The sequence below is a fragment of the Salmo salar genome, unplaced genomic scaffold (genome assembly GCF_965601325.2).
Source record: "Salmo salar unplaced genomic scaffold, fSalSal1 ptg000293l, whole genome shotgun sequence".
In the NCBI taxonomy this organism is placed as follows: Eukaryota; Metazoa; Chordata; class Actinopteri; order Salmoniformes; family Salmonidae; genus Salmo; species Salmo salar.
Window position 1 is genome coordinate 1,002,501 of NW_027675346.1, and position 10,000 is coordinate 1,012,500.

At 42.9% G+C, this 10,000-nt stretch overlaps 28 non-coding genes and 1 pseudogene across 28 annotated transcripts in view; all 29 read left to right on the plus strand.

The window, feature by feature from the left end:
* Window positions 1–34: 34 nt before the first annotated feature.
* On the plus strand, window positions 35–153 carry LOC145870209 (5S ribosomal RNA). The gene has a single exon (XR_014386205.1). It is a non-coding gene; the product is annotated as a 5S ribosomal RNA (ribosomal RNA).
* Window positions 154–562: 409 nt separating this feature from the next.
* Window positions 563–681, plus strand: LOC145871722 (5S ribosomal RNA). Its single transcript, XR_014387352.1, has one exon. It is a non-coding gene; the product is annotated as a 5S ribosomal RNA (ribosomal RNA).
* A 139-nt stretch (window positions 682–820) lies between these two features.
* Window positions 821–939, plus strand: LOC145868794 (5S ribosomal RNA). Its single transcript, XR_014384790.1, has one exon. It is a non-coding gene; the product is annotated as a 5S ribosomal RNA (ribosomal RNA).
* A 409-nt stretch (window positions 940–1,348) lies between these two features.
* On the plus strand, window positions 1,349–1,467 carry LOC145871989 (5S ribosomal RNA). Its single transcript, XR_014387621.1, has one exon. It is a non-coding gene; the product is annotated as a 5S ribosomal RNA (ribosomal RNA).
* Window positions 1,468–1,606: 139 nt separating this feature from the next.
* On the plus strand, window positions 1,607–1,725 carry LOC145869852 (5S ribosomal RNA). Its single transcript, XR_014385848.1, has one exon. It is a non-coding gene; the product is annotated as a 5S ribosomal RNA (ribosomal RNA).
* A 139-nt stretch (window positions 1,726–1,864) lies between these two features.
* Window positions 1,865–1,983, plus strand: LOC145870585 (5S ribosomal RNA). The gene has a single exon (XR_014386582.1). It is a non-coding gene; the product is annotated as a 5S ribosomal RNA (ribosomal RNA).
* A 139-nt stretch (window positions 1,984–2,122) lies between these two features.
* LOC145870210 (5S ribosomal RNA) lies at window positions 2,123–2,241 on the plus strand. The gene has a single exon (XR_014386206.1). It is a non-coding gene; the product is annotated as a 5S ribosomal RNA (ribosomal RNA).
* A 409-nt stretch (window positions 2,242–2,650) lies between these two features.
* LOC145871733 (5S ribosomal RNA) lies at window positions 2,651–2,769 on the plus strand. The gene has a single exon (XR_014387364.1). It is a non-coding gene; the product is annotated as a 5S ribosomal RNA (ribosomal RNA).
* Window positions 2,770–2,908: 139 nt separating this feature from the next.
* Window positions 2,909–3,027, plus strand: LOC145868795 (5S ribosomal RNA). Its single transcript, XR_014384791.1, has one exon. It is a non-coding gene; the product is annotated as a 5S ribosomal RNA (ribosomal RNA).
* Window positions 3,028–3,166: 139 nt separating this feature from the next.
* On the plus strand, window positions 3,167–3,285 carry LOC145870212 (5S ribosomal RNA). The gene has a single exon (XR_014386208.1). It is a non-coding gene; the product is annotated as a 5S ribosomal RNA (ribosomal RNA).
* A 409-nt stretch (window positions 3,286–3,694) lies between these two features.
* LOC145868799 (5S ribosomal RNA) lies at window positions 3,695–3,813 on the plus strand. Its single transcript, XR_014384795.1, has one exon. It is a non-coding gene; the product is annotated as a 5S ribosomal RNA (ribosomal RNA).
* Window positions 3,814–3,952: 139 nt separating this feature from the next.
* Window positions 3,953–4,071, plus strand: LOC145870213 (5S ribosomal RNA). Its single transcript, XR_014386209.1, has one exon. It is a non-coding gene; the product is annotated as a 5S ribosomal RNA (ribosomal RNA).
* A 409-nt stretch (window positions 4,072–4,480) lies between these two features.
* LOC145872000 (5S ribosomal RNA) lies at window positions 4,481–4,599 on the plus strand. Its single transcript, XR_014387632.1, has one exon. It is a non-coding gene; the product is annotated as a 5S ribosomal RNA (ribosomal RNA).
* A 139-nt stretch (window positions 4,600–4,738) lies between these two features.
* LOC145868380 (5S ribosomal RNA) lies at window positions 4,739–4,857 on the plus strand. Its single transcript, XR_014384376.1, has one exon. It is a non-coding gene; the product is annotated as a 5S ribosomal RNA (ribosomal RNA).
* Window positions 4,858–4,996: 139 nt separating this feature from the next.
* Window positions 4,997–5,115, plus strand: LOC145868796 (5S ribosomal RNA). Its single transcript, XR_014384792.1, has one exon. It is a non-coding gene; the product is annotated as a 5S ribosomal RNA (ribosomal RNA).
* A 409-nt stretch (window positions 5,116–5,524) lies between these two features.
* On the plus strand, window positions 5,525–5,643 carry LOC145869278 (5S ribosomal RNA). Its single transcript, XR_014385274.1, has one exon. It is a non-coding gene; the product is annotated as a 5S ribosomal RNA (ribosomal RNA).
* A 139-nt stretch (window positions 5,644–5,782) lies between these two features.
* Window positions 5,783–5,901, plus strand: LOC145875624 (5S ribosomal RNA). The gene has a single exon (XR_014391269.1). It is a non-coding gene; the product is annotated as a 5S ribosomal RNA (ribosomal RNA).
* A 139-nt stretch (window positions 5,902–6,040) lies between these two features.
* On the plus strand, window positions 6,041–6,159 carry LOC145870214 (5S ribosomal RNA). The gene has a single exon (XR_014386210.1). It is a non-coding gene; the product is annotated as a 5S ribosomal RNA (ribosomal RNA).
* Window positions 6,160–6,568: 409 nt separating this feature from the next.
* Window positions 6,569–6,687, plus strand: LOC145872011 (5S ribosomal RNA). Its single transcript, XR_014387643.1, has one exon. It is a non-coding gene; the product is annotated as a 5S ribosomal RNA (ribosomal RNA).
* A 139-nt stretch (window positions 6,688–6,826) lies between these two features.
* Window positions 6,827–6,945, plus strand: LOC145868638 (5S ribosomal RNA). The gene has a single exon (XR_014384634.1). It is a non-coding gene; the product is annotated as a 5S ribosomal RNA (ribosomal RNA).
* Window positions 6,946–7,084: 139 nt separating this feature from the next.
* On the plus strand, window positions 7,085–7,203 carry LOC145868797 (5S ribosomal RNA). Its single transcript, XR_014384793.1, has one exon. It is a non-coding gene; the product is annotated as a 5S ribosomal RNA (ribosomal RNA).
* A 409-nt stretch (window positions 7,204–7,612) lies between these two features.
* Window positions 7,613–7,731, plus strand: LOC145872022 (5S ribosomal RNA). Its single transcript, XR_014387654.1, has one exon. It is a non-coding gene; the product is annotated as a 5S ribosomal RNA (ribosomal RNA).
* Window positions 7,732–7,870: 139 nt separating this feature from the next.
* LOC145870620 (uncharacterized) lies at window positions 7,871–7,989 on the plus strand (annotated as a pseudogene).
* A 409-nt stretch (window positions 7,990–8,398) lies between these two features.
* Window positions 8,399–8,517, plus strand: LOC145874622 (5S ribosomal RNA). Its single transcript, XR_014390258.1, has one exon. It is a non-coding gene; the product is annotated as a 5S ribosomal RNA (ribosomal RNA).
* A 139-nt stretch (window positions 8,518–8,656) lies between these two features.
* On the plus strand, window positions 8,657–8,775 carry LOC145868249 (5S ribosomal RNA). Its single transcript, XR_014384244.1, has one exon. It is a non-coding gene; the product is annotated as a 5S ribosomal RNA (ribosomal RNA).
* A 139-nt stretch (window positions 8,776–8,914) lies between these two features.
* Window positions 8,915–9,033, plus strand: LOC145868798 (5S ribosomal RNA). Its single transcript, XR_014384794.1, has one exon. It is a non-coding gene; the product is annotated as a 5S ribosomal RNA (ribosomal RNA).
* A 139-nt stretch (window positions 9,034–9,172) lies between these two features.
* LOC145870174 (5S ribosomal RNA) lies at window positions 9,173–9,291 on the plus strand. Its single transcript, XR_014386170.1, has one exon. It is a non-coding gene; the product is annotated as a 5S ribosomal RNA (ribosomal RNA).
* A 409-nt stretch (window positions 9,292–9,700) lies between these two features.
* LOC145872184 (5S ribosomal RNA) lies at window positions 9,701–9,819 on the plus strand. Its single transcript, XR_014387816.1, has one exon. It is a non-coding gene; the product is annotated as a 5S ribosomal RNA (ribosomal RNA).
* A 139-nt stretch (window positions 9,820–9,958) lies between these two features.
* Window positions 9,959–10,000, plus strand: part of LOC145868501 (5S ribosomal RNA) — a 119-nt gene continuing 77 nt past the window's right edge. The window contains exon 1 of the ribosomal RNA XR_014384497.1: window positions 9,959–10,000. This exon is cut by the window's right edge and continues 77 nt beyond it. This is a non-coding gene — a ribosomal RNA (5S ribosomal RNA).

Sequence of the window (10,000 nt, forward strand, 5' to 3'; positions counted from 1 at the left end):
TGACTATATATGTTGTAGCAAGAGCTTGTTTCTTGCTTACGGCCATATCAGCCTGGGTACACCCGATCTTGTCTGATCTCGGAAGCTAAGCAGGGTCGGGCCTGGTTAGTGCTTGGATGGGAGACCGCCTGGGAATACCAGGTGCTGTAAGCATTTTGTCCACGAGGGTGTGCTCTTGCACTATTTCATCAGCAACACTGCCTTGTAGTAAGCATTTAATGATGAATTGACTAAATGCAGCTTCCTGCCTTTTTAATAGGATCAAATTTCCTAGTGTTTTCAATTAGCATCTGCCTTGTATTTATAAGACAAACAAGAATATTGTTGCTGAATGCAGCTTGTGTGTGCTTTGTGCTCCTTTGCCCTGTTCAAATGATGAAAGGAAATAAAGTTTGTATTTTATCCAACTACCTGTGCTAAAAAGTGATGGGAACAGTGTTTGTAATTTCTTCTACTTTTTCAGTGACACAAAGTTCAAGCTGCTTATCTAATTGGTGAAAATGCAATGTCTGTTTATCACACTCACTTTGACTATATATGTTGTAGCAAGAGATTGTTTCTAGCTTACGGCCATACCAGCCTGGGTACTCCCGATCTCATCTGATCTCGGAAGCTAAGCAGGGTCGGGCCTGGTTAGTACTTGGATGGGAGACCGCCTGGGAATACCAGGTGCTGTAAGCATTTTGTCCACGAGGGTGTGCTCTTGCACTATTTCATCAGCAACACTGCCTTGTAGTAAGCATTTAATGATGAATTGACTAAATGTCTGTTTTATCAGACTCACTTTGACTATATATGTTGTAGCAAGAGATTGTTTCTCGCTTACGGCCATATCAGCCTGGGTACACCCGATCTTGTCTGATCTCGGAAGCTAAGCAGGGTCGGGCCTGGTTAGTACTTGGATGGGAGACCGCCTGGGAATACCAGGTGCTGTAAGCATTTCGTCCACGAGGGTGTGCTCTTGCACTATTTCATCAGCAACACTGCCTTGTAGTAAGCATTTAATGATTAATTGACTAAATGCAGCTTCCTGCCTTTTTAATAGGATCAAATTTCCTTGTGTTTTCAATTAGCATCTGCCTTGTATTTATAAGACAAACAAGAATATTGTTGCTGAATGCAGCTTGTGTGTGCTTTGTGCTCCTTTGCCCTGTTCAAATGATGAAAGGAAATAAAGTTTGTATTTTATCCAACTACCTGTGCTAAAAAGTGATGGGAACAGTGTTTGTAATTTCTTCTACTTTTTCAGTGACACAAAGTTCAAGCTGCTTATCTAATTGGTGAAAATGCAATGTCTGTTTATCACACTCACTTTGACTATATATGTTGTAGCAAGAGATTGTTTCTAGCTTACGGCCATACCAGCCTGGGTACTCCCGATCTCGTCTGATCTCGGAAGCTAAGCAGGGTTGGGCCTGGTTAGTACTTGGATGGGAGACCGCCTGGGAATACCAGGTGCTGTAAGCATTTTGTCCACGAGGGTGTGCTCTTGCACTATTTCATCAGCAACACTGCCTTGTAGTAAGCATTTAATGATGAATTGACTAAATGTCTGTTTTATCAGACTCACTTTGACTATATATGTTGTAGCAAGAGATTGTTTCTAGCTTACGGCCATATCAGCCTGGGTACGCCCGATCTCGTCTGATCTCGGAATCTAAGCAGGCTCGGGACTGGTTAGTACTTGGATGGGAGACCGCCTGGGAATACCAGGTGCTGTAAGCATTTTGTCCACGAGGGTGTGCTCTTGCACTATTTCATCAGCAACACTGCCTTGTAGTAAGCATTTAATGATGAATTGACTAAATGTCTGTTTTATCAGACTCACTTTGACTATATATGTTGTAGCAAGAGATTGTTTCTCGCTTACGGCCATATCAGCCTGGGTACACCCGATCTTGTCTGATCTCGGAAGCTAAGCAGGGTCGGGCCTGGTTAGTACTTGGATGGGAGACAGCCTGGGAATACCAGGTGCTGTAAGCATTTTGTCCACGAGGGTGTGCTCTTGCACTATTTCATCAGCAACACTGCCTTGTAGTAAGCATTTAATGATGAATTGACTAAATGTCTGTTTTATCAGACTCACTTTGACTATATATGTTGTAGCAAGAGCTTGTTTCTTGCTTACGGCCATATCAGCCTGGGTACACCCGATCTTGTCTGATCTCGGAAGCTAAGCAGGGTCGGGCCTGGTTAGTGCTTGGATGGGAGACCGCCTGGGAATACCAGGTGCTGTAAGCATTTTGTCCACGAGGGTGTGCTCTTGCACTATTTCATCAGCAACACTGCCTTGTAGTAAGCATTTAATGATGAATTGACTAAATGCAGCTTCCTGCCTTTTTAATAGGATCAAATTTCCTAGTGTTTTCAATTAGCATCTGCCTTGTATTTATAAGACAAACAAGAATATTGTTGCTGAATGCAGCTTGTGTGTGCTTTGTGCTCCTTTGCCCTGTTCAAATGATGAAAGGAAATAAAGTTTGTATTTTATCCAACTACCTGTGCTAAAAAGTGATGGGAACAGTGTTTGTAATTTCTTCTACTTTTTCAGTGACACAAAGTTCAAGCTGCTTATCTAATTGGTGAAAATGCAATGTCTGTTTATCACACTCACTTTGACTATATATGTTGTAGCAAGAGATTGTTTCTAGCTTACGGCCATACCAGCCTGGGTACTCCCGATCTCATCTGATCTCGGAAGCTAAGCAGGGTCGGGCCTGGTTAGTACTTGGATGGGAGACCGCCTGGGAATACCAGGTGCTGTAAGCATTTTGTCCACGAGGGTGTGCTCTTGCACTATTTCATCAGCAACACTGCCTTGTAGTAAGCATTTAATGATGAATTGACTAAATGTCTGTTTTATCAGACTCACTTTGACTATATATGTTGTAGCAAGAGATTGTTTCTCGCTTACGGCCATATCAGCCTGGGTACACCCGATCTTGTCTGATCTCGGAAGCTAAGCAGGGTCGGGCCTGGTTAGTACTTGGATGGGAGACCGCCTGGGAATACCAGGTGCTGTAAGCATTTTGTCCACGAGGGTGTGCTCTTGCACTATTTCATCAGCAACACTGCCTTGTAGTAAGCATTTAATGATGAATTGACTAAATGTCTGTTTTATCAGACTCACTTTGACTATATATGTTGTAGCAAGAGATTGTTTCTTGCTTACGGCCATATCAGCCTGGGTACACCCGATCTTGTCTGATCTCGGAAGCTAAGCAGGGTCGGGCCTGGTTAGTGCTTGGATGGGAGACCGCCTGGGAATACCAGGTGCTGTAAGCATTTTGTCCACGAGGGTGTGCTCTTGCACTATTTCATCAGCAACACTGCCTTGTAGTAAGCATTTAATGATGAATTGACTAAATGCAGCTTCCTGCCTTTTTAATAGGATCAAATTTCCTTGTGTTTTCAATTAGCATCTGCCTTGTATTTATAAGACAAACAAGAATATTGTTGCTGAATGCAGCTTGTGTGTGCTTTGTGCTCCTTTGCCCTGTTCAAATGATGAAAGGAAATAAAGTTTGTATTTTATCCAACTACCTGTGCTAAAAAGTGATGGGAACAGTGTTTGTAATTTCTTCTACTTTTTCAGTGACACAAAGTTCAAGCTGCTTATCTAATTGGTGAAAATGCAATGTCTGTTTATCACACTCACTTTGACTATATATGTTGTAGCAAGAGATTGTTTCTAGCTTACGGCCATACCAGCCTGGGTACTCCCGATCTCGTCTGATCTCGGAAGCTAAGCAAGGTTGGGCCTGTTTAGTACTTGGATGGGAGACCGCCTGGGAATACCAGGTGCTGTAAGCATTTTGTCCACGAGGGTGTGCTCTTGCACTATTTCATCAGCAACACTGCCTTGTAGTAAGCATTTAATGATGAATTGACTAAATGTCTGTTTTATCAGACTCACTTTGACTATATATGTTGTAGCAAGAGATTGTTTCTCGCTTACGGCCATATCAGCCTGGGTACACCCGATCTTGTCTGATCTCGGAAGCTAAGCAGGGTCGGGCCTGGTTAGTGCTTGGATGGGAGACCGCCTGGGAATACCAGGTGCTGTAAGCATTTTGTCCACGAGGGTGTGCTCTTGCACTATTTCATCAGCAACACTGCCTTGTAGTAAGCATTTAATGATGAATTGACTAAATGCAGCTTCCTGCCTTTTTAATAGGATCAAATTTCCTTGTGTTTTCAATTAGCATCTGCCTTGTATTTATAAGACAAACAAGAATATTGTTGCTGAATGCAGCTTGTGTGTGCTTTGTGCTCCTTTGCCCTGTTCAAATGATGAAAGGAAATAAAGTTTGTATTTTATCCAACTACCTGTGCTAAAAAGTGATGGGAACAGTGTTTGTAATTTCTTCTACTTTTTCAGTGACACAAAGTTCAAGCTGCTTATCTAATTGGTGAAAATGCAATGTCTGTTTATCACACTCACTTTGACTATATATGTTGTAGCAAGAGATTGTTTCTAGCTTACGGCCATACCAGCCTGGGTACTCCCGATCTCGTCTGATCTCGGAAGCTAAGCAGGGTTGGGCCTGGTTAGTACTTGGATGGGAGACCGCCTGGGAATACCAGGTGCTGTAAGCATTTTGTCCACGAGGGTGTGCTCTTGCACTATTTCATCAGCAACACTGCCTTGTAGTAAGCATTTAATGATGAATTGACTAAATGTCTGTTTTATCAGACTCACTTTGACTATATATGTTGTAGCAAGAGATTGTTTCTCGCTTACGGCCATATCAACCTGGGTATGCCCGATCTCGTCTGATCTCGGAAGCTAAGCAGGGTCGGGCCTGGTTAGTACTTGGATGGGAGACCGCCTGGGAATACCAGGTGCTGTAAGCATTTTGTCCACGAGGGTGTGCTCTTGCACTATTTCATCAGCAACACTGCCTTGTAGTAAGCATTTAATGATGAATTGACTAAATGTCTGTTTTATCAGACTCACTTTGACTATATATGTTGTAGCAAGAGATTGTTTCTCGCTTACGGCCATATCAGCCTGGGTACACCCGATCTTGTCTGATCTCGGAAGCTAAGCAGGGTCGGGCCTGGTTAGTACTTGGATGGGAGACCGCCTGGGAATACCAGGTGCTGTAAGCATTTTGTCCACGAGGGTGTGCTCTTGCACTATTTCATCAGCAACTCTGCCTTGTAGTAAGCATTTAATGATGAATTGACTAAATGCAGCTTCCTGCATTTTTAATAGGATCAAATTTCCTTGTGTTTTCAATTAGCATCTGCCTTGTATTTATAAGACAAACAAGAATATTGTTGCTGAATGCAGCTTGTGTGTGCTTTGTGCTCCTTTGCCCTGTTCAAATGATGAAAGGAAATAAAGTTTGTATTTTATCCAACTACCTGTGCTAAAAAGTGATGGGAACAGTGTTTGTAATTTCTTCTACTTTTTCAGTGACACAAAGTTCAAGCTGCTTATCTAATTGGTGAAAATGCAATGTCTGTTTATCACACTCACTTTGACTATATATGTTGTAGCAAGAGATTGTTTCTAGCTTACGGCCATACCAGCCTGGGTACTCCCGATCTCGTCTGATCTCGGAAGCTAAGCAGGGTTGGGCCTGGTTAGAACTTGGATGGGAGACCGCCTGGGAATACCAGGTGCTGTAAGCATTTTGTCCACGAGGGTGTGCTCTTGCACTATTTCATCAGCAACACTGCCTTGTAGTAAGCATTTAATGATGAATTGACTAAATGTCTGTTTTATCAGACTCACTTTGACTATATATGTTGTAGCAAGAGATTGTTTCTAGCTTACGGCCATATCAGCCTGGGTACGCCCGATCTCGTCTGATCTCGGAAGCTAAGCAGGGTCGGGCCTGGTTAGTACTTGGATGGGAGACCGCCTGGGAATACCAGGTGCTGTAAGCATTTTGTCCACGAGGGTGTGCTCTTGCACTATTTCATCAGCAACACTGCCTTGTAGTAAGCATTTAATGATGAATTGACTAAATGTCTGTTTTATCAGACTCACTTTGACTATATATGTTGTAGCAAGAGATTGTTTCTCGCTTACGGCCATATCAGCCTGGGTACACCCGATCTTGTCTGATCTCGGAAGCTAAGCAGGGTCGGGCCTGGTTAGTGCTTGGATGGGAGACCGCCTGGGAATACCAGGTGCTGTAAGCATTTTGTCCACGAGGGTGTGCTCTTGCACTATTTCATCAGCAACACTGCCTTGTAGTAAGCATTTAATGATGAATTGACTAAATGCAGCTTCCTGCCTTTTTAATAGGATCAAATTTCCTTGTGTTTTCAATTAGCATCTGCCTTGTATTTATAAGACAAACAAGAATATTGTTGCTGAATGCAGCTTGTGTGTGCTTTGTGCTCCTTTGCCCTGTTCAAATGATGAAAGGAAATAAAGTTTGTATTTTATCCAACTACCTGTGCTAAAAAGTGATGGGAACAGTGTTTGTAATTTCTTCTACTTTTTCAGTGACACAAAGTTCAAGCTGCTTATCTAATTGGTGAAAATGCAATGTCTGTTTATCACACTCACTTTGACTATATATGTTGTAGCAAGAGATTGTTTCTAGCTTACGGCCATACCAGCCTGGGTACTCCCGATCTCGTCTGATCTCGGAAGCTAAGCAGGGTTGGGCCTGGTTAGTACTTGGATGGGAGACCGCCTGGGAATACCAGGTGCTGTAAGCATTTTGTCCACGAGGGTGTGCTCTTGCACTATTTCATCAGCAACACTGCCTTGTAGTAAGCATTTAATGATGAATTGACTAAATGTCTGTTTTATCAGACTCACTTTGACTATATATGTTGTAGCAAGAGATTGTTTCTAGCTTACGGCCATATCAGCCTGGGTATGCCCGATCTCGTCTGATCTCGGAAGCTAAGCAGGGTCGGGCCTGGTTAGTACTTGGATGGGAGACCGCCTGGGAATACCAGGTGCTGTAAGCATTTTGTCCACGAGGGTGTGCTCTTGCACTATTTCATCAGCAACACTGCCTTGTAGTAAGCATTTAATGATGAATTGACTAAATGTCTGTTTTATCAGACTCACTTTGACTATATATGTTGTAGCAAGAGATTGTTTCTCGCTTACGGCCATATCAGCCTGGGTACACCCGATCTTGTCTGATCTCGGAAGCTAAGCAGGGTCGGGCCTGGTTAGTACTTGGATGGGAGACCGCCTGGGAATACCAGGTGCTGTAAGCATTTCGTCCACGAGGGTGTGCTCTTGCACTATTTCATCAGCAACTCTGCCTTGTAGTAAGCATTTAATGATGAATTGACTAAATGCAGCTTCCTGCATTTTTAATAGGATCAAATTTCCTTGTGTTTTCAATTAGCATCTGCCTTGTATTTATAAGACAAACAAGAATATTGTTGCTGAATGCAGCTTGTGTGTGCTTTGTGCTCCTTTGCCCTGTTCAAATGATGAAAGGAAATAAAGTTTGTATTTTATCCAACTACCTGTGCTAAAAAGTGATGGGAACAGTGTTTGTAATTTCTTCTACTTTTTCAGTGACACAAAGTTCAAGCTGCTTATCTAATTGGTGAAAATGCAATGTCTGTTTATCACACTCACTTTGACTATATATGTTGTAGCAAGAGATTGTTTCTAGCTTACGGCCATACCAGCCTGGGTACTCCCGATCTCGTCTGATCTCGGAAGCTAAGCAGGGTTGGGCCTGGTTAGTACTTGGATGGGAGACCGCCTGGGAATACCAGGTGCTGTAAGCATTTTGTCCACGAGGGTGTGCTCTTGCACTATTTCATCAGCAACACTGCCTTGTAGTAAGCATTTAATGATGAATTGACTAAATGTCTGTTTTATCAGACTCACTTTGACTATATATGTTGTAGCAAGAGATTGTTTCTCGCTTACGGCCATATCAGCCTGGGTACACCCGATCTTGTCTGATCTCGGAAGCTAAGCAGGGTCGGGCCTGTTTAGTGCTTGGATGGGAGACCGCCTGGGAATACCAGGTGCTGTAAGCATTTTGTCCACGAGGGTGTGCTCTTGCACTATTTCATCAGCAACACTGCCTTGTAGTAAGCATTTAATGATTAATTGACTAAATGCAGCTTCCTGCCTTTTTAATAGGATCAAATTTCCTTGTGTTTTCAATTAGCATCTGCCTTGTATTTATAAGACAAACAAGAATATTGTTGCTGAATGCAGCTTGTGTGTGCTTTGTGCTCCTTTGCCCTGTTCAAATGATGAAAGGAAATAAAGTTTGTATTTTATCCAACTACCTGTGCTAAAAAGTGATGGGAACAGTGTTTGTAATTTCTTCTACTTTTTCAGTGACACAAAGTTCAAGCTGCTTATCTAATTGGTGAAAATGCAATGTCTGTTTATCACACTCACTTTGACTATATATGTTGTAGCAAGAGATTGTTTCTAGCTTACGGCCATACCAGCCTGGGTACTCCCGATCTCGTCTGATCTCGGAAGCTAAGCAGGGTCGGGCCTGGTTAGTACTTGGATGGGAGACCGCCTGGGAATACCAGGTGCTGTAAGCATTTTGTCCACGAGGGTGTGCTCTTGCACTATTTCATCAGCAACACTGCCTTGTAGTAAGCATTTAATGATGAATTGACTAAATGTCTGTTTTATCAGACTCACTTTGACTATATATGTTGTAGCAAGAGATTGTTTCTAGCTTACGGCCATATCAGCCTGGGTACGCCCGATCTCGTCTGATCTCGGAAGCTAAGCAGGGTCGGGCCTGGTTAGTACTTAGATGGGAGACCGCCTGGGAATACCAGGTGCTGTAAGCATTTTGTCCACGAGGGTGTGCTCTTGCACTATTTCATCAGCAACACTGCCTTGTAGTAAGCATTTAATGATGAATTGACTAAATGTCTGTTTTATCAGACTCACTTTGACTATATATGTTGTAGCAAGAGATTGTTTCTCGCTTACGGCCATATCAGCCTGGGTACACCCGATCTTGTCTGATCTCGGAAGCTAAGCAGGGTCGGGCCTGGTTAGTACTTGGATGGGAGACCGCCTGGGAATACCAGGTGCTGTAAGCATTTTGTCCACGAGGGTGTGCTCTTGCACTATTTCATCAGCAACACTGCCTTGTAGTAAGCATTTAATGATGAATTGACTAAATGTCTGTTTTATCAGACTCACTTTGACTATATATGTTGTAGCAAGAGATTGTTTCTCGCTTACGGCCATATCAGCCTGGGTACACCCGATCTTGTCTGATCTCGGAAGCTAAGCAGGGTCGGGTCTGGTTAGTACTTCGATGGGAGACCGCCTGGGAATACCAGGTGCTGTAAGCATTTTGTCCACGAGGGTGTGCTCTTGCACTATTTCATCAGCAACACTGCCTTGTAGTAAGCATTTAATGATGAATTGACTAATTGCAGCTTCCTGCCTTTTTAATAGGATCAAATTTCCTTGTGTTTTCAATTAGCATCTGCCTTGTATTTATAAGACAAACAAGAATATTGTTGCTGAATGCAGCTTGTGTGTGCTTTGTGCTCCTTTGCCCTGTTCAAATGATGAAAGGAAATAAAGTTTGTATTTTATCCAACTACCTGTGCTAAAAAGTGATGGGAAGAGTGTTTGTAATTTCTTCTACTTTTTCAGTGACACAAAGTTCAAGCTGCTTATCTAATTGGTGAAAATGCAATGTCTGTTTATCACACTCACTTTGACTATATATGTTGTAGCAAGAGATTTTTTCTCGCTTACGGCCATACCAGCCTGGGTACGCCCGATCTCGTCTGATCTCGGAAGCTAAGCAGGGTCGGGCCTGGTTAGTACTTGGATGGGAGACCGCCTGGGAATACCAGGTGCTGTAAGCATTTTGTCCACGAGGGTGTGCTCTTGCACTATTTCATCAGCAACACTGCCTTGTAGTAAGCATTTAATGATGAATTGACTAAATGTCTGTTTTATCAGACTCACTTTGACTATATATGTTGTAGCAAGAGATTGTTTCTTGCTTACGGCCATATCAGCCTGGGTACTCCTGATCTCGTCTGA